Below are 23,024 nucleotides of genomic sequence, written 5' to 3'. Positions count from 1 at the left end.
GTCTGAGGCTGCAAATATTAGGAAATAGTAAGGATACACAGAATGTCATCCCATTTTCATTTTCAGATCAAAGCTACAGACTCTACAAGTGGCCGTATTTTCCAGGGACAGTCCCCGATTTACAGAAGCTGTTCCAGTTTATGATTTGATCCCAGAATGTCCCACTTTTCCTTAAAGGTAAAGGGACCCCTGACCATTAGGTCCAGTCGTGGCCAACTCTGGGGTTGCGGCGCTCATTTCGCTTTATTGGCCGAGGGAGCCGGCATACAGCTTCTGGGTCATGTGGCCAGCATGACTAAGCCGCTTCTGGCGAACCAGAGCAGAGCATGGAAACGCCGTTTACCTTCCCACTGGAGCAGTACCTATTTAGCTACTTGCACTTTGAGGTGCTTTCGAACTGCTAGGTTGGCAGGAGCTGGGACCGAGCAACAGGAGCTCACCCCATCACAGGGATTCGAACTGCCAACCTTATGATTGGCAAGCCCTAGGCTCTGTGGTTTAACCCACAGTGCCACCCATGTCCCCTTGCTTTTCCTTAGGATGTCTCTTATTTCCATTGGAGAAATACATACATTGGAGTGTATGGAGTTATGCGACCCAAGGTGATAAATAGGGAAGTTTCTTTAAAAAAAGGTTTAATGTTTTCTTATGTTTTCATATATGTTGGAAGCTGCCCAGAGTGGCTAGGGCAACCCAGTAAGATGGGTGGTCTATAAATAAAATTATTATTATTATTATTATTATTATTATTATTATTATTATATAGGATGTCCCTATTTTTATCAGAGAAAGGTTGGAGGGTACGGAGCTATTGCTTGGATGAGAGATTAGAACTATATGTCAGACATCCCTTTAATTATATACTCTCCATATACTGTACCCCTTATTCACTGCTATTGCAAATGAGGAATAAGGGATCAGAGAGACCATCACAAATAGCCAATCGGATAAAATCTGATGGCAATGCTTCATGGATCAGCCAGATGAGAAACACACAAAGGATAGTATCACAACAGCTTGAAGCCAATAAGATTTGGTTTTCTGTTATCAATGTGAGGGCAATTCAGAATTACAGCAATGCTTTCTGAATAGGAAAATTATTTTCAAAGCAATTATTGTTATTATTCATTAAATTTCTATACTGCCTTTCATCTGAGGATCAAAGGACAGTTTACAAATATAAAAACACAAAAAATGCATACCATAACAACAAACAAAAGCAATAAACACCCTCCACATGCAGTTTAAAAGGCCATAGATCGTTTAATTAGCCAAAGGCTTGGGAGAAGAGGAATGTTTTTGCCTGACACCTAAAGATATGTACTGAAGGCACCAGCCAAGCCTCCTCACAAGCAATTCCCAAAGGATCATAAAGAGGGTGTGAGGGTGTGACGTTTTTATACTGCAAAAATGAATGCAAAATGACAGCACTGAAATGAGAGTTTGCATTTCTGATGTAAAACTTCTGTTGCAGTCTTTGAATGCTTTTCTATTTTGACGTCTCTTCGTTGTTTTGATTTTTGCAGGAAGCAAATGCACGCTCTACACTTGCATGCTGTCTTATGCTACCATTTACTAAATAAAATTATATATCAGATGCTGTCAGACACTAATTAATGTTGCATGCCATCTATCACATACTGTCAGCTGTTAAATATCAAACTCATACGTAGCATTGTCAAAGACAGGTATTCAATATTTGAAAAATATTAGGTACCGTATTTGGAGAAGATTCAACATTAAAATCTGATCTGCAGAGGAGGATTTGGGGGTAGCAATTTATTTCATTTCCATGCTTTCAAACTGTCTAATGTCTGTAGTATGTTAAGTTCATGAGCTTCAGCCAATAATAAACTTAACAGGCAACATTAAGTGTCTCTTACTTTATTTGCAGTACTAGCTTGGATGTAGTTCTCCAGCTCTTTCTACTCACAAGGTTACTGATTCTGTAAAAGATCACCCTGGAATTTCCTGCCACTTGAGAATATAGAACAATATTTTTTCCTTTCTCTCTTCAGTACTTCCCCTTTGTTTGTACGACTGCATCACTGCCTGCCTATCTACCTAAACTTTCAAGGACTAGAGGACAAGCTATGTTTTTGTCAACATTGCAAGGAAAGGGAGATCCCCAAATTTATATACAAAGAACACATGCCAAATGTTCTGAGTTTTTAATTCTATAAGGGCTGGAGGTGGGAAGTTAAACAGCTAGGCTTCAAAAGATGTGGTCGTTGTGTGAACTTACAGAAGCTCCACTCATGCATTCAATGCGACTGGGGGTGTGTGTGAAATGGGGAGGGGAATGTGTGCAAGGCCCACACCCCAAATCCCAGCATGCACCAGGTCCATTTCCGGCCTTTCCACATTGTGTGTAAAGGTCTGAAGGGGGATTCCACACTCAAAATAAAAAACAGAACCAATGCACGCTGAGATGTTTCGATGGGGTTTGCCATGAGCCCCATGGAGAAACCATGCTGGGAATAGTCTGAGGTGGCAGAGGAAAGTGCCAGAATTGAACTCCAGTGGGCTGGTGGGCAAACCCTGGGGAGAAGCCAATCTGACGATCAGGCCAGACCCCCCTCCTCAGTGTTATCGGACAACTTGGGCTTTATGTCATAGCCCCCTAATATGGTGCCAGAATCACCCCTGCCTCCAATAACCCTCCTCCCATCAAAGAGGTGCCTGCAGAGAGATAGGATTTTAAGGTCCACAAATGACAACATTTTGGAGATCCCAGGTCGCAAGGTGGTTAGATTGGTCTCAACTAGGGCCAGGGCCTTTTCAGTACTGGCCCCGACTTGGTGGAACGCTCTGTCACAAGAGAATAGGACCCTGCGGGACTTGACATTGCAGGGCCTGCAAGACAGCTGTTCCGCCTGGCCTTTGGCATGCCAACTATGCAAATTTCATTTATTTGTTCATTTATAACATTTATAGTCCCTCCTAGCAGCTCAAGATGGCATACATGATTCTCTTCTTCCTCATTTAATCCCCACCACAGCCCTGTGAGGGGGGTTGTTGTGCTGAGAGGCCGTGGTTGGCCCAACGTCACCCAGTGAGCTTCATGGCCAAACTGGGATTTGAAGCCAGGTCTTTAACCACTATGTTATGCTGCGGCTTCCCCATGCTTCAAAAGGAGAGCACAGTGGGCATGTCAAATGTTTGGACAATGTCTTGGCTTACCTCTGTTGCACCTGCTGACTGATGTGCCTTTGTAACCTGAGTTATGTACAGTAGTGCATTAAAGCCTTTGGTAATCCAAGTTGAAGGGACACGGGTGGCGCTGTGGGTTAAACCACAGAGCCTAGGACTTGCTGATCAGAAGGTTGGCGGTTCGAATCCCCGTGATGGGGTGAGCTCCCGTTGCTCAGTCCCTGCTCCTGCCAACCTAGCAGTTCGAAAGCACGTCAAAGTGCAAGTAGATAAATAGGTACCGCTCCGGCGGGAAGGTAAACGGCGTTTCTGGGCGCTGCTCTGGTTTGCCAGAAGCGGCTTAGTCATGCTGGCCACATGACCCGGAAGCTGTACGCCGGCTCCCTCGGCCAAGAAAGCGAGATGAGCACCGTAACCCCAGAGTCGGCCACGACTGGACCTAATGGTCAGGGGTCCCTTTACCTTTACCTTAATCCAAGTTGAGAGTAGTGCATATACCTTTCTCCAAAAATCCAAACACATGAATGAAGATAGGCGCACAAGAGGAAACGTGTCACAAGAGAGCCATTTTAAGACTCTTGTAAAGTTGCCAAACTGCAACGGTGACAAATTACATCTTCTTTTTATTATTGCTAGTGAAGCACAGAATGTTAAGGCCAAGTTGCCCCCAGTTCTCACCTCCTTGCTTGAGGCTGATTCTGAGAAACAATTGAGATATTTCCACCTGCCTTCTTCAAACACTAGAACTCGGGCCATCAATCTGGCGAACCCAGTTGGCATCTAGTTCAAGCAGAACAAAGAGATGTATTTGGTTGCGCAATGCATAATTAACCTTTGGAATTCATGGCCACAGGATGTTGTGAAGGCCACCAGAGTCAACAGGTGCACAATATGTTTTGAAACCAGGGTGATTGCAGAGATTGTTATAACTAAGGTCCATGGGCTCCCAAGCTCAGTTGAGAGAAGTGGCTTACAGGTTGTCTTGCGACTCCCGTAGTATTGTTTATCAAAGTCTAAGCTAAATGATGAACGTGGAATGAATTGCAGAACTGAATGATTCCCTGCCACTTTCATGACAGTCATTTTTTTCTTGGTTGATAACTTTCTTTCTTATTCTGTTTCTCCACATTTAAGAGACACTTGATATACAGAAGTGTAGCAGCATCTCTCCATAGTGTTTAGATGCTCCCAGATGCCCAATTTGCAAACAGGTCATTGAGATATCACAGGTTGCTTCCAATTTTTTTTAAAAAATGTATCAGATTTCACCCAGGAAGGGTAAATCCAGATTAAATACTGGTGGGAAATATGGGTTTGCATTTTGATGCCAATGATGCCATTTGAGACTTATGGTTCGCTGCTCGGAGAGTTCCCGATCCCACTCCTCAGCTCATAGCTGTCAACCATCCCTTATTTGGCGGGAACCTCCCTTATCCCAGCGCCGTGTCCTGCTGCTGTCCCTTATTGATGATGTCCCTTAAATTTCCAGGGTTTCAAAGGAAGCAGCTCCTCTCCCTCCCTCCCTGCCGGCCAGGGAGGAGGGAGGCTCCAACTGTGTTGCTTGGCTGCGTTGCTCACCCAATAAGGAATCTAAGAACGACTGGGGGGTGGAGCTTGCATGCCCTGTGCCAATCAAATTGGCCACGTTGCCTGGGAACTCACCTTTGCTCAGCGCTTCCCAGCAGAGAGGTGACGGTGGTTTTCCTTGCTGCATCCCCTTTGCCGGGTTGCTGCGCTGTGGGAACCACCGCTTGAGGCTTCGTTTGGCTGCTGGCTGGGCTTTCTGCCTTTGGCTCGGAGGGGCCCAGAAGTTGAACATTACTGTGCTCCTTGGAAAATCCCTTATTTGGCTGCTGGTCCCTTATTTTCAAGGCTGCTGGTCCCTTATTTTCAAATCTGTAAGTTGACAGCTATGCCTCCGCTACTCCCAGAGATGTAAGGACACCTCCTCAGAAATGTCACTGTGCTTATCATAATTCTCCTAACTTCCCTCAACGTTCACACAGCAGGCCATCTAAATTTAGCAGAATTTGGCGGAAAGTTAAGAAATATGCAGTAATTGCTTGAGAGACTCTTGCTGCTTTATTTTGAAAGCTTTCTTCAGAATTCCTACAGCTGCCCTATCTAGCAAGATGCTCCAGTTTGACGTCTCATTAAAGGTAAAATGATTTTTATGGCAGGTCAGCTCCTCACAGATAACCTAATTCCCACTAAGGTAGTATATCTCTAGACTTTCTCAAGACTTCAGGTATATTTGCATACTGCTTCATACAAAATAAATAAATCCCTGCACACAGAAAACTTAATGTCGAGGATCCAGCCTTTCTTTCTTTATCACGTGCTAGTTTTCTGTGTGAAGGGATTAAAAAATAAAAATGAGGAGTGTTCAGGCATATAAACCCACACTTGCCATCCAGAGCGGTACAGAACAGACACCTGTTTACCATCTCCGAAAGAGCTCTCCATTCCTGTGAAGGGAGGCACCTTGCAGCAACCATCTCCATTTCTCTCTGCCCCTAGGCCATCCTTGATGGGAGGCGAGGGGAGAGGCCCTGGAAGCAGAAAGCCCAGAAATTCTCACCGCCTCTCCTGCCCTCTCCCAGGTTCAAGATAAACCCCATGAACTTCTGTGGTCAATAAAGGTTTTTCGTTTGTTTTGTTTTTACAGTTCAGCGGATAGGAACAGTCTCTTGTTTTCTTTACACAGAAGCAATTTTGGTCATTGTTTGTTAACTAAGGCAGGCACGAGAGGGAAGGGTGACGAGGAATGTAAACTATTCCCCCCCTCTCCCAAGCCAATAAGGCAGTGAGAGCAGCGCTTGTGCAAACATATATAAGTGGGGTTATGATTGGAAAAGTACCTCCCCATGTATGTGTGTAGGGTGTTAGTGCCACTCATATCTGTGTATATGGCTGGGTGAATGGGTGCAGATGAAATGGGAACCCAGCCATGCTGACAAATGAGTTCTTTGTTATGTTCCATTGCATACAGTCTCTGTTTTTCACAGAGATACCTGGTTCGGGAGCAGGAAGGGTATAATAGCCAGTCGGTGGTGCCAGACTAAAGAATCACACGGAAACTTCCCCTCAATTTTTATTGATCCCCTGAAAGCCTATGTCCACAGTAGGATCATATAAAACTAATAATAAAATAATCAGCAGGTTTGGAAAGATAAGCTTTAGAGATTGCAGAGTATTTTGTATCTCCCACTTTAAAAGAGGTGTGGGTGTGTTGAGCTGATAGTCAAACACCAAGTGAAGAATTATTTAATAAATGTGCATGCTAAGTTTCACTTAGATCACTTAGCGCAGTACTCAAAACACATAGCAGATTTGGGTGTACTTTACATCTCTCCTCAGCACCCCCTCAAATGGGGCAAAATGGCTGGGCTGGGGAACAAACATGAATTATAGACCCTCATAGACCTGTTTCCTTGCAAGTGTTCAAGGGCAAATATACATCACAGCGCATTTGTCATATTTCTACTTCTGCCTCTTTTACAGCAGATTTATAGCTCAACCTATTGTTAAAATCATGCCCTGACTCCTGAATATTAAACATCATTTTCACATATTAAAGTTCAAATAGGATCTGTTACAAACACAGACCCTCCAAGCATCCCTATGTTCCAGGGACAATCCTGGGTTTACAGAAGCCACCCTGGTTTCTGATTTGATCACAGACCTGGAATATCCCACTAGTCTAGGTGGAAAGGGCCTTGCAGGGAGCGGCCTTCACAACTCCCAGCCGGGCGATGTCCCTCTGGTCTCACTACATCACTAGTACTTTTTAAAAGAGAGTCTAATTCTGTAATTAGTGGACCTGTACATCTATTTCAGTCACTCCAAACCCTTCTCATCCACCAACCAGGTATTATATTTCAACAAAGCAATTTTCAAGGGAAAGACGGCCAGTATGCTACAAATGGGAACAATGATTTAAAATTAACCACCACTGTCAGGGAACTGCCATCGGAGAGTCAGGTGGTGGAAGGGCTCAAGGAGGCTAGGAGACCCTCGGATGCTGGGGAAGGAACCAGCAGGGGGAGAGGGAGAGTTCCTGCAGAAACTCAGTTGGAGGAAGGGCTCCAAGATACTTCCAGTGAGAACAGCGGGGAGGGCTCAGGACCTCCACTGGGGACGCCTACTCTGCGAAGGAAACTGTCACGCAGAGAATCCAGAAGAAGAGTTTCCGTCAAGGAACTCTTATGTTGGCGTAAATTCCGGAAGCGCCCACTGACGGACTCTGCCAGCGATTGAGGTAGTCATGCACCCATGGCTCCGAGAAGTGGGAGAGTTTAGAAACTGATTGCAAACCCTTGAGGGCTTAAACGCTTACGCACGAGCAGTCCCCTCATCCCATCACAACCACGTTCTTTCTTTTTAAGCTAACTTTTTTAAAAAATAAGCACCTAGGCTTCATTCATTCTATCATAGAATATTGTGTATACATAGGAGTGAGAAGCAACTGCTGTCCTTTCCAACTGTACCCCAGATTACTTTTCCAACTGTACAGCCCATTTGCTTTGCTCCATAGAATTCAATGGGGGCCAATGAGATCCAAGCCAGCCCCTCTTCCCATAGTCTTTCCCTTATTTCCTGTGCAGGTAATGTTCTTATAGTTTGTAATCCATGAGATTTGGGTGGATTACAAATTAAGTTCCCTTGTATTTCCAGAATGTATTAATTTGGAAAGAAAACACTCATTTCCCATCAAAGCCCTGAAGTGACCCCATGTCGAAACTAAAGACATTTGCACCCACTGTATTAATGCTGCAAGGGACTTTTTTTGTGTCATTATGACAGGTGGTGGAGGAAGCGAGCCGCATTCCAGTGAGTGAGCCTGTCCCTGGCTATAGTACTGGTGTTGGCCCTCTCACTGGTCAGAGCTGAAGGAGTTAAGGGGCAGAGGGTTTAGGAGAGGGAGGCTAGGAAGATGAAACAGGTTTGAAAAGGCAACTGAAACCAGCTTAAGTTATATTGCTTTTCAAAACTATTGGGAATTTTTTATAGAGTAAATGAAGGGATTTCACTCTTCTGAAATTCATTATTTACAACTTTAAAAAGGGACACAGGTAATTTTCACCTATGATCTCTGTGGTGGTTGATTTCAAATACTGTGCACGTATACCTTAATCAGGTATCTGTCCCTAAAAAGTGTTAGGAGAGGTATTAAATGTTAAATTGAAAGGAAACTGAAGGAAAATAGAAGATCAAAGAAGACTTAATCCTAATAATACAGGGACAGTAAATTGTAGACAGATGGTGGACTTTGAGAAAGTACCCCCAAAAAGAGTTTAATCAAGTCAAATTTAAACTGAAAACTCAGAAAAATACAAAGATGGAGATTTTAAAGAGAATCAAGAAAATTTAAAAAACTGAACAGGAAAAGCCAAGATAAATTGAAGATAAATGAAGGAATGTGAAGAGGTGGGGGGAATCAAGCTTTATTTACCTTTCAAAATAATTAGTCTTTGGATGAAAAGAAGGATAAAGAAGACAAGGATTTTATTTTATTTTTGCTAAGCATCTTCTAGGAATAGCTATTTGGCACATAGCTCAGACAGCACAAAGCATTGACTTTATACAAAGAAAAATTTGGATTCTCCATTACTGAAGGTGATACCAATTTACCAAAATACCAATTTTAAAACCAGGTCTAGCAGTCATCTTCCTTTGCCAGTAACTTAACACCTAGAAACTAGTGCTGCAGTTGAACATAGCACATAGCTCAGACAATCTATTCCCCCCCCCCATAACTCAGTTATCTTTTTCCGTGCAATGCTTTGTACGGAGAATCAAGAAAATTAAAAATACTTAACTAGAAATGAAGATAAATGAGGAAGGGGAGAATGTTATTTACCTTTCAAACTGATGAGTCTTTGGATGAAAAGAAGGAGCACATGAAAGGGTACATGGAGATGAAGTCCGTTTAAAATAGAGGGAAAATGTGTAGGGAAAATAGAAGGCTTTTCTTTTAAAAGGCAACTAGAGAAGTCATTTCATGAAGGAAAAGTTCGGGGTTTTTGTTGCTGAAGCTGGAAATGTGCATGTCGAGAGAGAAAAAGCATAGAAGACAAGGAGAGGACAAAGCCGTTCCTTCTAATTTCATGTGGGCTCAGGTTGCCTTGGAAGGAGACAGGTAAGTTAAAAACTTGCTGAAAAGGCAAATAAAGCATTTTGAGGATGATCCTGCTGATGGCGACTGGAGAGTGACTGCTCAGGGACATGGCAAGTCCAGGATCCTGTGGGAAAGTGCTTTCTCCAAAGGAAGTTCCTGAGAGAGGTTAGAGTGCTGGATTAGGACCTGGGAGACTCGAGTTCAAATTCTCACTCTGCCACGAAGAGCTCTATCTCTCAGCCTAACCTACCTCACAGGGTTGTGGTGAGAATCAAATGAGGAAGAAGACTAGAACATCAACTCCACTTAGCCTTTCCAGCAGATCCTGCAAGATTACAAAAAGATATGGGAAATGGAGCTCAAAAGGTAACTATGGAACAGGCTAGGCAAAATTATCCCTGATGCATAACATGGCTTTCTGGTGGTAATAACCAAGGTTTTAGGATTTGATTTTATTTTTGCTAAGCATCTTCTAGGAACAGCTATTTGGCACATAGCTCAGACAACACAAAGCGGTGACTTTATACAAAGAAAAATTTGGATCCTCCATCACTGAAGGTGATACCAGTTTACCAAAATACCAATTTTAAAACCAGGTCTAGCAGTCAGCTTCCTTAGCCAGTAACTTCCCACCTGGAAGCTAGTGCTGCAGTTGAACATAGCACATAGCTCAGACAGTCTGTTTTCCCCCCATAACTCAGTTATCTTTTTCCGTGCAATGCTTTGTACTGGTCTCTCCTTTTTAATCTCTTCACCTGCTTCATGAAAAAATGACTGTCAAAATGGCACTCTGTGACTGAACCACATCTAGGTGAGTATCCCTTGCTTGACTAGGGAGGAAATATCTAGTCAAAATGGAACTCTGTGATTCCTCATTCGTTTTAAAGTTGCGGCAAGACGGTTTGCAACTTTTTACAATAAAGGATTCTTCTGTATATTCCTATCTTAAAATGGAGCTTTCGACTCTGGATTATGTCTCCAATGTGTCTTGAAAGTGGAGGATTCCAGTGGAGGTAGAACAAATGCTTGTAGGTCATAGAGCGGTACTGAAAGGACTGGGCTTTCTAGCAACAATGACAAGATGACATAATAAATGGGAAATGGACGTCAAAAGGTAACTATGCAACAGGGCAGGCAAACCTATCTCCGATACGTCATGTGGCTGTGGTAGTAATGACTCTAAAATCATGGCCTATGATTTCATTGACAAATGCGCTAAGGGGGTGGATGAGGCTGTCACCCTAGCGATCAATGGGGTGACAGATCTCGCAGCCAGATCGCCCTTGCATCCTCTTCACCTGTCACTTCTCGCTTTGAAGCAACCATCGCAGCTGAAGGAAGGTAACTACCAAGTACTCTTGAATATTCAGAGGCGATGACAGGCTCAAATTCCTCTCAAGTAAACCCTAAATGCTACATCACAATGATAGCAGCAATATATTATGCCTGAAGGACATCTAGGTGAGTATCTCTTGCTTGGCTGGGAAGACAGTTTATATTGCATTCTTCTACAACTCTTTGTGCAAAGACTGTTTCAGGTCATAGGAGAAGGACGATCACACCGCCATGAGCTCACTGGAGAAAAGGTAGGTTACTGATGTAGTAATACATAAAATACACAAGTTCCTAAGGAGCTTGCACTTAGCATCATTGGTCATTCAGTCATTCTTTTCAGATGAGCTGGGAACTGAAGACGCCAGGTGGCCACCATTCCTGTTTCTAAGGGAACTTCTACTGTCAAGGCCTTTTCCTGTGTCGGTCCACAATGAGGTACACTTGTGGGCGGGACAACACTCTTTCTTTTGTTCCAGATCTTCTGTTTTACAGATGTCGCAGAGTTCACTGTGTCTGAGGCAGAGCTGTTTTGTTAACTCCCAAGATGCAAAGTGAGTAAGAGCTCTTGATACAACAAGTAAAAACCTGCAGTTATTATTGAGAGAAACTTGCATTTTGATTGTGTAACTTTAGGTAACCTGCTGTTTTTGTTCCTCTGTTTCTGTAGGAGAGAGAAAAGGTGCTGAAGACCCCAGTCTCTTCCAGGTGCATCTCATTGACACCCTCTCTTTACAGTTGTGTCTGAAGAACCCACAACACTCAGATGAAGCCACCTCTTCCTGCAGAGTCACAGAAGTCATGGTGGACGTATTTTACAAACAAACAAACAAAACAAAAAACTAGAAAAATACCAAGATGGAGATTTTAAAGAGAATCAAGAAAATTAAAAATATTTACGTAACTGGAAAAGCCAAGATAAATGAAGATAAATGAAGGAAGGGAGAATCAAATGTTATTTACCTTTCAAACTGATGAGTCTTTGGATGAAAAGAAGGAGCACATGAAAGGGTACATGAATATGAAGTCCAGTTAAAGAAGAGGGAAAATGAGTAGGGAAAATAGAAGGCTTTTCTTTTAAAAGGCAACTAGAGAAGTCATTTCATGAAGGAAAAGTTTGGGGGTTTTGTTGCTGAAGCTAGAAATGTGCATGTCGAGAGAAAAAAGCATAGAAGACAAGGAGAGGACAAAGCTGTTCCTTCTAATTTCATGTGGGCTCAAGTTGCCTTGGAAAGAAAGAAAGACAGGAAAGTTAAAAACTTGCTGAAAAGGCAAATAAAGCATTTTGAGGATGAACCCGCTGGTGGCAACTGGAGAGTGACTGCTCAGGGACATGGCAAGTCCAGGATCCTGTGGGAAAGTGCTTTCTCCAAAGGAAGTTCCTGAGAGCGGCTAGAGTGCTGGATTAGGACCTGAGAGACTCGGGTTCAAATTCTCACTCTGACCCCGAAGAGCTCTATCTCTCAGCCTAACCTACCTCACAGGGTTGTTGTGAGGATCCAATGAGGAAGCAGACTAGAACATCAACTCCACTTAGCCTTTCCAGCAGATCCTGCAAGATTACGAAAAGAAATGGGAAATGGAGCTCAAAAGGTAACTATGGAACAGGCCAGGCAAAATTATCCATGATTCGTAACATGGCTCTCTGGTGGTAATAACCAAGGTTTTAGGATTTTATTTTATTTTTGCTAAGCATCTTCTAGGAACAGCTATTTAGCACATAGCTCAGACAACACAAAGCGGTGACTTTATACAAAGAAAAATTTGGATCCTCCATCACTGAAGATGATACCAATTTACCAAAATACCAATTTTAAAACCAGGTCTAGCAGTCAGCTTCTGTTGCAGTAACTTCCCACCTGGAAACTAGTGCTGCTGTTGAAGGAAAGTAACTATTAAATACTTTGAACTTTTCAGAGGTGGCGACAGGTGCAAATGTATTCTGATTGAAGGGCTTCTAGGTAAGTATCTCGTGCTTGGCTTTTTCCACCTGCAATTCTTGTGCTGAGACACTTTAAGGTTGCAGTGAGAGGGATCATCACAGCAGCTTGGGCTCATTGGAGGAAACGTACAATACAAATGGAATAACACATACAAACCAAAGCAGCCAAGGAGCTTATATGGAGCGATTTTGGTCATTTAATCTTTTTTTTTTTTTAATAGAAGAGCTAAGCAAGTTCCAGGTGGTTGCCACCTGAGCTTCCAGCAGGAAGAAACTTATGCAGTCAGGACAGAGTACAGATCCTTTCCTGTGTCACTGCTGACTGAGGTCTATCTGCTGGTGGGGAAACCCTTACTTATTCCTTTGCTCCAGCTCTTGCTTCTTACAGCCCTCCAAGAGCTCCGTGTATCTAAAGCAGTTGATGCAATGTGAGCTCAGTTCTTGATGCATCAAGGAGAACCCTGCAGTAGATGTTTGAGGGACACCTGCATTTTGACTGACCTGCATTAGGTTATCTGCTCTTTCTTCCCACTACTGAGTGATCTTTTTCAGTGCAATGCTTTTGTACTGGTCTCTCCTTTATAATCTCTTCACCCGTTTAATGAAAAAATGGCAGTCAAAATGGCACTCTGTGACTGAACCACATCTAGGTGAGTATCCCTTGCTTGACTAGGGAGGAAATATCTAGTCAAAATGGAACTCTGTGATTCCTCATTCATTTTAAACTTGCGGCAAGATGATTTGCAACCTGTTACGATAAAGGATTCTTCTATATCTTCCCATCTGAAACTTGAGCCTTCAATTCTGGAATATGTCTCCAATGTGTCTTGCAAGTGGAGGATTCCATTGGAGGCAGAATGAATGCTTGTAGGTTATAGAGGACTGGCCTTTCCAGCAACAACAACAAGATGACATAATAAATGGGAAACGGACGTCAAAAGGTAACTATGCAGCAGGGCAGGCAAACCTATCTCCGATACGTAATGTGGCTGTGGTAGTAATGACTCTAAAATCGTGGCCTATGATTTCATTGACAAATGTGCTAAGGCGGTGGATTATGCTGTATCCCTCACCGCTCCGTGTGTGTCCTTCCCAAAGCTGTGCGCTCAGTGGAAGAGGACAAGCATCCCAGGTAGAAGGAGTGTACCATTCTTCGGTCAAGGGTATACGATAGCTGTGCTCCCCTGGTGGAACCTCTAAACTTTTTGCTAAGCACCTTCCAAGAACACCATTTAATACATACTGCAGCACCTTACTTGGATGTGTCTGGAGTCTTGGAAGCTTGACTACCCTATGTTATTCTCCAAATGGACCTTGAGCTTGTTTGGAGGTCCTAGCAGTAGGGTGCAGCTATTGTATACCCCTGACCAAAGAATGGTGCACTTCTTCTATCTGGGATGGTCGTGCTCTACCACCGAGTGCACAGCTTCGGGAGGAACACACATAGAGCGGTGAGGGGGGTAGGGGACAACAGCCTAGCCAGCCAGATCTGCCAGATCAACCCTGGCGATCAATGGGGTGACAGATATCACAGCCAGATTGCCCTCACATCCTCTTCGCCTGTCACTTCTCCCTTTGACGCGACCATTGCAGCTGAAGGAAGGTAACTATCAAGTACTCTTGCATTTTCAGAGGCGATGACAGGCTCAGATAACTCACAAGTAAACCCTAAACGCTTCATCACAATAATAGTAGTACTATAGTTCTATACACTACCACTGAAGGACATTTAGGTGAGTATCCCTTGCTTGGCTAGGGAGAACATCTCTGTTGTGTTCCGACTGCAACTCTTTGTGCTGAGACTCTTTCAGGTCGGGGTGACTAAGTCGTCAGAAGAGGCTTTATTCTGCGTCACCCCAATGAGGCTCACCTGCAAGTAGGAGAAGACTTCTTCTTATGATCTAGCTTCTCTTTTCTTCAGGCTTCCCAGAGCTCACTGTACCTGAAGAGTGAGTCACCTGCTGTTTTAGGTAAGTTCACATTCCACTACTCAGTGTTTTCTCCCCCAAGACAATGTCTTTTGTATTGGTCTCTCCTTTTTCTCATTTTCTTTTCTGCTATTCTCTTCACAGGTCTATCTAAAGAGCTCTTCTTAACATCTTCAGGTTTTCTTTTTCCTGAGAGAACATTCGTAGAATGTTCTCTCAGGTTTTGCTTTTCCCCTTGTTGCATTGCTCAAAAAAAAGCAAAAGACACTGGCGGTCGGTGCTCCTGGTTGCCAGGACGGGGTTCAAATCCCTGCGGTGTCCATGCTTACTTCCAATGCAACTGCTAACTCTCTCTGTCTCTCTCTGTCTCTCTATCCCTCTCTATCTCTCTCTGTCTCTCTCTCTGTCTCTCTCTCTATCCCTCTCTATCTCTCTCTGTCTCTCTATCCCTCTCGATCCCACACTGGCCAAATAAGAATTGGCTCCTTTTTTCTTAAGCCAAAGTATTAGCATGGGAGGGTGGTGACTTCAGTGACTGAGCTTGATTCTTAACTCCACCATAGCACCAAAGGACCATTTCAAGCACCACCTTCAAGGTTTCCAGAACGGGGTTCAAGTCCCTGCGGTGTCCTTGCTAACTTCCAATGCAACCATCTATTTGCTCCTATATCCCTCACTTCCCAAAGTATTAGCATGGGAGTGTTTTTGGGTGGGGATTTCATTGAATAAGCTTGGTTCTGCAAAGTATACAGTCAAAGCAACATAATTAACAGAAAACTAAAATATTATCTTAAAGATTTCAAAATAAAACATTACAAAGGAGGTCAACTACAGAATAAATATGCAACACAAACAAAGTTAACCACAAAAGAACCCCAAACATTTCAAAAAAGAAAAAAACATTGCTAAGTGAAGTCAAATATAAAATGTACATTTAAAACAGCATAATTAGCAAGAGAATAAAATATTATCATAAGCATGACACGGCTGTTTGGCAGGCACAAAAAGATGGGGCAAAAGAATCCAATAGTTAGGGTTTGTTGTCAGGCATAGCAATGTCCCCCTGGTCTCCCCAGGAACCACTTTGGTAGAGCCGGGTGAGTGTGGGCTCCGCCCCCTAGGCCAGGTAGAAAGGGCCCTCATGACTCACAGCCAGGCGATGTCCGGCTGGTCTCCCCTCACTGCTAGCTTTAGGGCTCTGCATTCAGACCAGCAAGACTGGGCATTTGCTAAAGATCCCAAAATCCCATGCTCCTATTTCAGCTTTGTACAGAGCATCCAATACAACAGATGCAGCCGAGAGAATTCTCAACTTGCACCTTCCACCTCCTGCAGACCAGGGGCATAGGCACTGAGGGTACCATGCCTGAGAGCCCCCCCGAATCCTAAGACCACGTGCCCCACTCTTCCAACAGGAAAAAAACAACCCCAAAGAAACTGCCCCATCATCCCAACTGTACTTCCTTCATAATTAATAGTTGGGCAAGACTTCATTCTTTAGAAGGAAATGGCAATGAAACTTACAAGATTTTCATTTGCATAAACATGGTTAGAATTGGGCCGCAGCACACTCAAACTCATTTAAAATAATTGTAGGAATAGACTAAATATTTGCAAAATATATATGACACTCTGACACTAGATTCAGAACCGAGAAAAAACACTGGTGCAAAGTTCTTCATGCAGAGCATATTAAGAAGAAAAAATTATCGACAAAAGGTGTTGATGCGTCTACAATGGGCAAATTCATGAAAAATGCATCTATTAATGGCTGTTAAAATGGAACCTCCATTATAAGAGACCTTAGAACTCCGATGATTACACTTTCTTGGGCTCCATGATCACTGCAGATGGTGACAGCAGTCACAAAATTAAGAGGCGCCTGCTTCTTGGGAGAAAAGCAATGACAAACCTAGACAGCATCTTAAAAAGCAGAGACATCACCTTGCCAACAAAGGTCCGTATAGTAAAAGCCATGGTTTTCCCAGTAGTGATGTATGGAAGTGAAAGCTGGACCATAAAGAAGGCTGATCGCCGAAGAATTGATGCTTTTGAAATATGGTGCTGGAGGAGACTCTTGAGAGTCCCATGGACTGCAAGAAGATCAAACGTATCCATTCTGAAGGAAATCAGCCCTGAGTGCTCACTGGAAGGACAGATCCTGAAGCTGAGGCTCCAATACTTTGGCCACCTCATGAGAAGAGAAGACTCCCTGGAAAAGACCCTGATGTTGGGAAAGATGGAGGGCACAAGGAGAAGGGGACGACAGCCCTTTGGTAGGCCCCATGACCCTTCATTTCATCAAATCTGACCCTCTTTGTAAAAAAAATTGGACACCACTGCAATAGGGGATTGCTCTCTTCATCTTGCTCTGCTGTGAACTTCTAATTCCCAGAGTAATATAGCTGACAACTGTTGAAGGCAAAGAGCTGCACTGGATGGACCTTTCAGCTGAACTAGCATAGGCTGCTTTTATGTGGTCAACTGCATAGCATATTAGTACATTCCAGTAGGGGGCTCCAAGGTTACAGGAAACAGTTGCTGCCCCCGCCAGAGTCCCAAAGGGTCCTTTCACAACACCCAGTAGGAGGACTCCAAGTACTGCAGACTTTGGAGGGACACAGGGGGCACCATATGCTCAAGAGCCATTATGTGTAGCCTAGCAACATTCCTATGTGAAACAACAGCCTCTGCACCCCGCCATCACACCAGAACCCTGATTTAACTTTCAAAAATGTTATAAACCCATGCTGCTGATGTTTATCATTTTTATTGTGCTTAACAAGAGCTTTGCATTCTCTGTCTCAAGGAGAGGCTACAAGTCGTATGTCACTCAGTTCTGCTGTTGCTGCTCTTCTTCTTTATAAACAAAAGGCAGCTTCCAAAGGAGGGCATTTGAGTGGAGAAGTGGCTTGGGGCTGTGCTTTACACTTCCGCTATCCCACAGACTCTCTGCTTCAAATTGAAGAACCCCCATTTAGACTCATTTTGAACCTTCTGGGGAACCAACCCTCAAGGGGAGAAATTTGGAGTTGAGAGGCTGCAGGCAGGGAAAGGGTTAAAAACCAACACCAGCACCCCTCCCACTGCTTCTCTGATCAAAACCACCCCACCTGAATCTGGTTTTTTTTTGGGAAGGATGGAACAGGGGAACAGTTACCAGTATTTGCATGTAATGTCTCATAAAGGCATACCTCAGCAGTAACATCTTAATAACCCTCAATGTGGGTCTATTATACCTGCAGGTAGTCATGGAACAGGGACCCTCCTTCCTTGGATTTCAAAGCAGACTCACTTGATTTGACCTGAAGGAGCGTCTCCACCCCCATCGTTCAGCCCGGACACTGAGGTCCAGCTCCGAGTGCCTTCTGGCGGTTCCCTCACTGCAAAAAGTGAAGTTACAGGGAACCAAGCAGAGAGCTTTCTCGGTAGTGGAGCCCACCCTGTGGAATCTCCTCCCACCAGATGTTGAAGAGAAAAATAACTACCAGACTTTTAGAAGACATCTGAAGGCAGCCCTGTTTAGGGAGGCTTTTAATGTTTAACAGACTATTGTATCTTGTAGGGTATAAATAAATTATTATTATTATTATTATTATTATTATTATTATTATTATTATTATTTCTCATATTGCACATGAAGTGATGGAAACTGGAAGGAGGAAGGAGGGGTTTAGGCTCCTGAGGCTAAATTTTGATTTGCAAACCATGGTTTGTAGCAAGCTAACACCTAGTCTGCCCATGCAGGTGCAAAATGCGTTTCTTTAGCTCTCTCTTGGCGGTAGGAGTGGAGGAAGTGAATATAGTTCGTTACTCACAGCAAGTGATTAAAATAGAGGGTGTCTGGCTCTATTTCAACTGCACTGTTCTCAGAACATTTGGGGAGCCAGTGCCTGTTTATTTAAGTTTCTAAATTAAGTATCATAGCAATACACACACACACACACACACACACACACACACACACACACAGTGGTACCTTGGGTTAAGTACTTAATTCATTCCAGAGGTCCCTTCTTAACCTGAAACTGTTCTTAACCTGAAGCAGCACTTTAGCTAATGGGGGCTGCCACTGCGCCATTGTCGCACGATTTCTGTTCTCATCCTGAAGCAAAGTTCTTAACCTGAGGTAATATTTCTGGGTTAGCGGAGTCTGTAACCTGAAGCGTATGTAACCCGAGGTACCACTGTATATCTATATATATTCATGACTGGCAACTATTGCAGATGCGCTGCCTCCCTACTTATTTCCAGCCACCTCATCTTTTCATTTAACAAATATTTTAAAAGCTCTCTCCCTCCACCCGTTGTGTTAAGGCGTACAGCAGACATGGGGACCCTTTGGCCGCCAGATGCTGCTGAACTACAAATCCCATCACCCTTGTTCAGTGGCCATGCTTGCTGTGGCTGATGGCAGCTGCAGTTCAGTAACATTTGGAGGGCAAAAGGGTCCCCACCCTTGGTGTACAGCACTCACTGCAGGTATTGGATAAACAATATTGCGACATTGAGAGCAACTAAATTATCCACCCTTCCCTTTTTGTGCAGTGATTATTATAGGGAGTGTCGCAACTGTTTTCTTCGAGATTGCTGCCAATTAATAGTAGTATAGCATTGTGAAGCTATTAGGTAATGCTGTATTTAAATAGGAAAGAAACCAGAACAAAAGGATTTGACATTCCATACGGCATTTGCAATTCTGAATGAAAAGTATGCTAGTTTGATTTATATCAGTGGTATCTGTCGTCTTCAGTTTGTTTGAGGTGAGAGTTAGAGAGGCAATTCTTTCCCATAAAGGTTTCTGGCACAACCTCACGTTTTATCCTAGAAGAGGCACTTCTGACAGGTCAGAAGAAACCAGGGATGCTTCCCAAATTCTCAGCTGAATTTCCCCTTGTATTCTAGAGCTTCAGATTACCTGGTCACATTCCCAAAGTGAAACCAAGGCTCCATTGTTCTATTTTTCATTTCTAAATTTTGTTCAGTACAAACTCTATTTGCAACAGTTCCTCCCTGTCTTTTCCCCTTTTCTGCATTACAAGTTTGACTATATGCAAAAAAGGAAAACATTATTGTATGTGGTGTGATATTAAGATTATTTCTGTGTGACATTTAATCAACATGCAGCAGTGCACATTCAAATCAGTAAATGTGTTTAGACATAATTTTTGTTGTAATAGCATTGTAAAATGAAAAATAAAATATTTTTCTAAAAGCAAATCAGTAAATGTGTGTACGTGTGCGCGCGCGCACACACGGATTCTTTATGCAATCAAGATTCTTTTTTGCAACAAGGAAAGGGATGGGAAAATGCAGTGGAAACAGAATGATGGCATTTGCTTCCATGCCATGTCATCTAGGCTCCCTGAAAAAAACCCAACACCCCTCTTTCTACTAGTCATGGAAATGGGATGATAATAATAATAAAACCAGGAAGAGGCTGTAAGTAGTTCCCTGCCCATTCCTGCTCTGAAATTGAAACAACCTGATTTGTATACTGCAATGCCAGGGGTTCCATACACTCCTTGTGAGCACAGAAACTCCAGTGCACATATACGGAGTCCTTGCAAGAGCAGGTATTCCTACTTTCTCAGGAGAGAAGGGAAGCTCTTTGCTTTCAAAAAGTCTGCACATGGATCCACCTTCTCCATTGAATGCAATTATTGCAGTGATTGCCCAATGCAAAATAAGTTCTGTGTGAACATCGTGGACTCAAGAAGCTTTAGATTATAGGAGGTGGATACAGGGTACTGTATCTAGTAACTATTTTTAAATAAGGGGTTTTCCTTATGGCTATGTTGAATGTTTTATGTAGAGATGAGACTTGGGTGGCTGAGAATGACCAAATAATCTGATGGTGAGATCTAGCAAACGTTGGTTTAATGGTCTGTTTCTTGCTGAAGGCCACCTAGTGGCTTGAAGGAAGAGCTGAAGTTGAGTCTCCTGCTTCCTAGCTAGTCCAGCACCAGTCCATGCAGTGTTTAATTCCATAACAAATCAGGTTTTTGTTTGTTTTACATGTGACGTAAATGAATTTTTTTCCATCATGCTGTATGGTGCTCCCAGTCCTAAAGGTTTTGCAATCCCAGTTTTCTCAAACCGTTCAGAGGCCAACTCCCTACACTTGTAGGCATATGTCACACAGCTAAAGGAGCACAGGAGTGTTGCTATGTACATGTTTGCAACTCAACTTACCAAGGAAGAAAGGAAAAGGAAACTTTGAATCACTGCAGACTACAAACGGCTTTTGAAACTTCCTCTTCCATTTCAAAAGCAGCTGTCCATTGAGCTTGGGAAATGACTGTTTGAGAAAGCCTCAACAGAGGGATAGAGCTAATGGTGCAATTTGCTGGTCTCCAGCAAATTAAGAGAGCAAATGCAATTCATGGAGCAGATGTATGAAAAGTGGGCCATAAAATCAGTAAGGTTGATCCTAGGATGAAGGGAGGTATAGAAATTCAATAAACAACAACAACAATTCTGACCCCAATCCCTGGCTGAAATCATATCCCTGGGGCAGGCAGGTCAGTGGCATAGAAAGAGCCAAGTAGTCTCACTTAACAACAAGCTGCCAGACTAAAGGCATAAAGCTGATTCTTATAAAATGGCAGTTGTACAGGATGGGCTCATTACGATCACTGGTTCCCAGTACTAGGAAAATTCTGGGATGCAATGGTAGTGTCCCAATTCCCATTTATAAACAGCAGCCACCAAGGCATGAACCCGTGCCTGTGAGAGAACATCAATTCACTTTGCATTAAAAAGCTAATTTACCTAATCTGCACTATCCAAAACAGTGTGCAAACCGAAACACAGCCATCCTTTAATAGCCACACTTCTCTAAATGTTGCAACACAGTTCTCTGGCCAAGTAACAAATACAAAAATGCATATGCTGGGATAAGATTTGCATGTAAATGCATACATTACATAAAATAATGTTAAAGCACATTATGCTAGGGGAAATTGCTTTGCAGAAATGCGGATGTTAGGCAAAATTGCGCACAAAAATATCTCGGTGAGAAAAATTCACACTAAGACGCTGATGAATTTTCACGAGGACTTAAAACCCTACGAAACACCACAAACTGCTGTGCAAATGTGGAGAACTGGGCTTAGGACTGGAAAAACGAGTAACTGGAAAAGCCAAAATTGACAGATTGACCCATCCCTAACTACCCAGATTCTGTAGGTTTGATACAATCACTTAAAAGTGGGGAGAAAGTAGAATTGAAAGTTATGGGTGGTAGTCAACTAAGTTTTACTCAGAGCAGACCTGCTTAAATTAAAGGACATACTGTAGTCATGTGAATTAATTAATTTTCCCACCCCAAATTCCCTTCCTCTCTAGGAATCTTGCTCAGATCATGTTTAACCCTTTGAAAGGAAGGCCAAGAAGCACTGACACCCCCCATGGGCGCTCAGAGCAGGAGGGAAGGTGCTTGGTGTGGGATGCTCCTGCCTACCCCAACGAGATGCACAAGTCGGTGGCCCTGCTGAGGGTTTTCGCATGCCATTCTGCTCCTTGCAACACTGGAGCCTCAATCCCACCTGGTTTCAGATGCATGAGGCTCCAGCAAAGCCCCCTCCACCCTACTTACATCTGGGCCTCCATCAGGAGCATGAGGCATGTGTGCGTCTTACTGCAAATGAATCAATGAGCAGTGTAAGTGGGGTGCAGGCAGCTAAGCTGTGTGTGAGAGAGATGCCTCTGTTTTCCTTCTGCTGTCAACAAAGGCTTAAGGCCACTTGGTTCCATCAACTCATCCCCTTTAAAAGCATAATTCAGAATGGCAGCCTGCATAACTACTAAGGAAAGCGACAACACAGCAACAGTTAATGGCACATTTCTTCGAAACCCAATTAAAACATTTTAATTAATTAAACAAAATGGATTAGGTTGATCAAGTGATACCAGCTTTAAAATTACAATTTTATACACATTATATCTCCTAATGCTGTAAAAAAATGCATACTTTTTTCCACTTGTTATAAGTTATGTTTGCTACAGTGGTACCTTGGGTTACATACGCTTCAGGTTACATACGCTTCAGGTTACAGACTCCGCTAACCCAGAAATATTACCTCAGGTTAAGAACTTTGCTTCAGGATAAGAACAGAAATTGGGCGGTGGCAGCACAGCGGCAGCAGGAGGCCCCATTAGCTAAAGTGGTGCTTCAGGTTAAGAACAGTTTCAGGTTAAGAACAGACCTCTGGAACGAATTAAGTACTTAACCCGAGGTACCACTGTATTTTGTTGTGTAAATTATGCTGGAAATCAATAAAAAAATCATTTTTAAAACTTTTGTATTCAAATAATATATTGTCTACTTTTTATGCCCTTCAAGAACAAATGTGCTTAGGTGTGTGTCTGAGCATGTATGCTCATGCACATGTGTATGCAAACAGGTGGGGAGGGGTGCCGAGCTAAGTCTTTGACCCAGGTGAGGAAAAGCATGGTTTCGCCCCTGAAAGCGTTTACACAACATTTTCAACTTAATTATGACTTGGTTGTTTCTAGTAAACACATAACACACTTATATGGATAT

At 43.1% G+C, this 23,024-nt stretch overlaps 1 long non-coding RNA gene across 1 annotated transcript; it reads right to left on the bottom strand.

Moving 5' to 3' along the window:
• Positions 1–11,431: 11,431 nt before the first annotated feature.
• On the bottom strand, positions 11,432–13,180 carry LOC309332558. Its single transcript, XR_014152174.1, has 2 exons — positions 13,081–13,180; positions 11,432–12,377 (listed from the first exon to the last, which is right to left on the bottom strand). It is a non-coding gene; the product is annotated as an uncharacterized lncRNA (long non-coding RNA).
• Positions 13,181–23,024: the final 9,844 nt, after the last annotated feature.

This window comes from Podarcis erhardii (assembly GCF_964252035.2).
Source record: "Podarcis erhardii genome assembly, chromosome: 17".
Taxonomy (NCBI): domain Eukaryota; kingdom Metazoa; phylum Chordata; class Lepidosauria; order Squamata; family Lacertidae; genus Podarcis; species Podarcis erhardii.
This window is presented reverse-complemented; position numbering and strand designations above follow the sequence as displayed.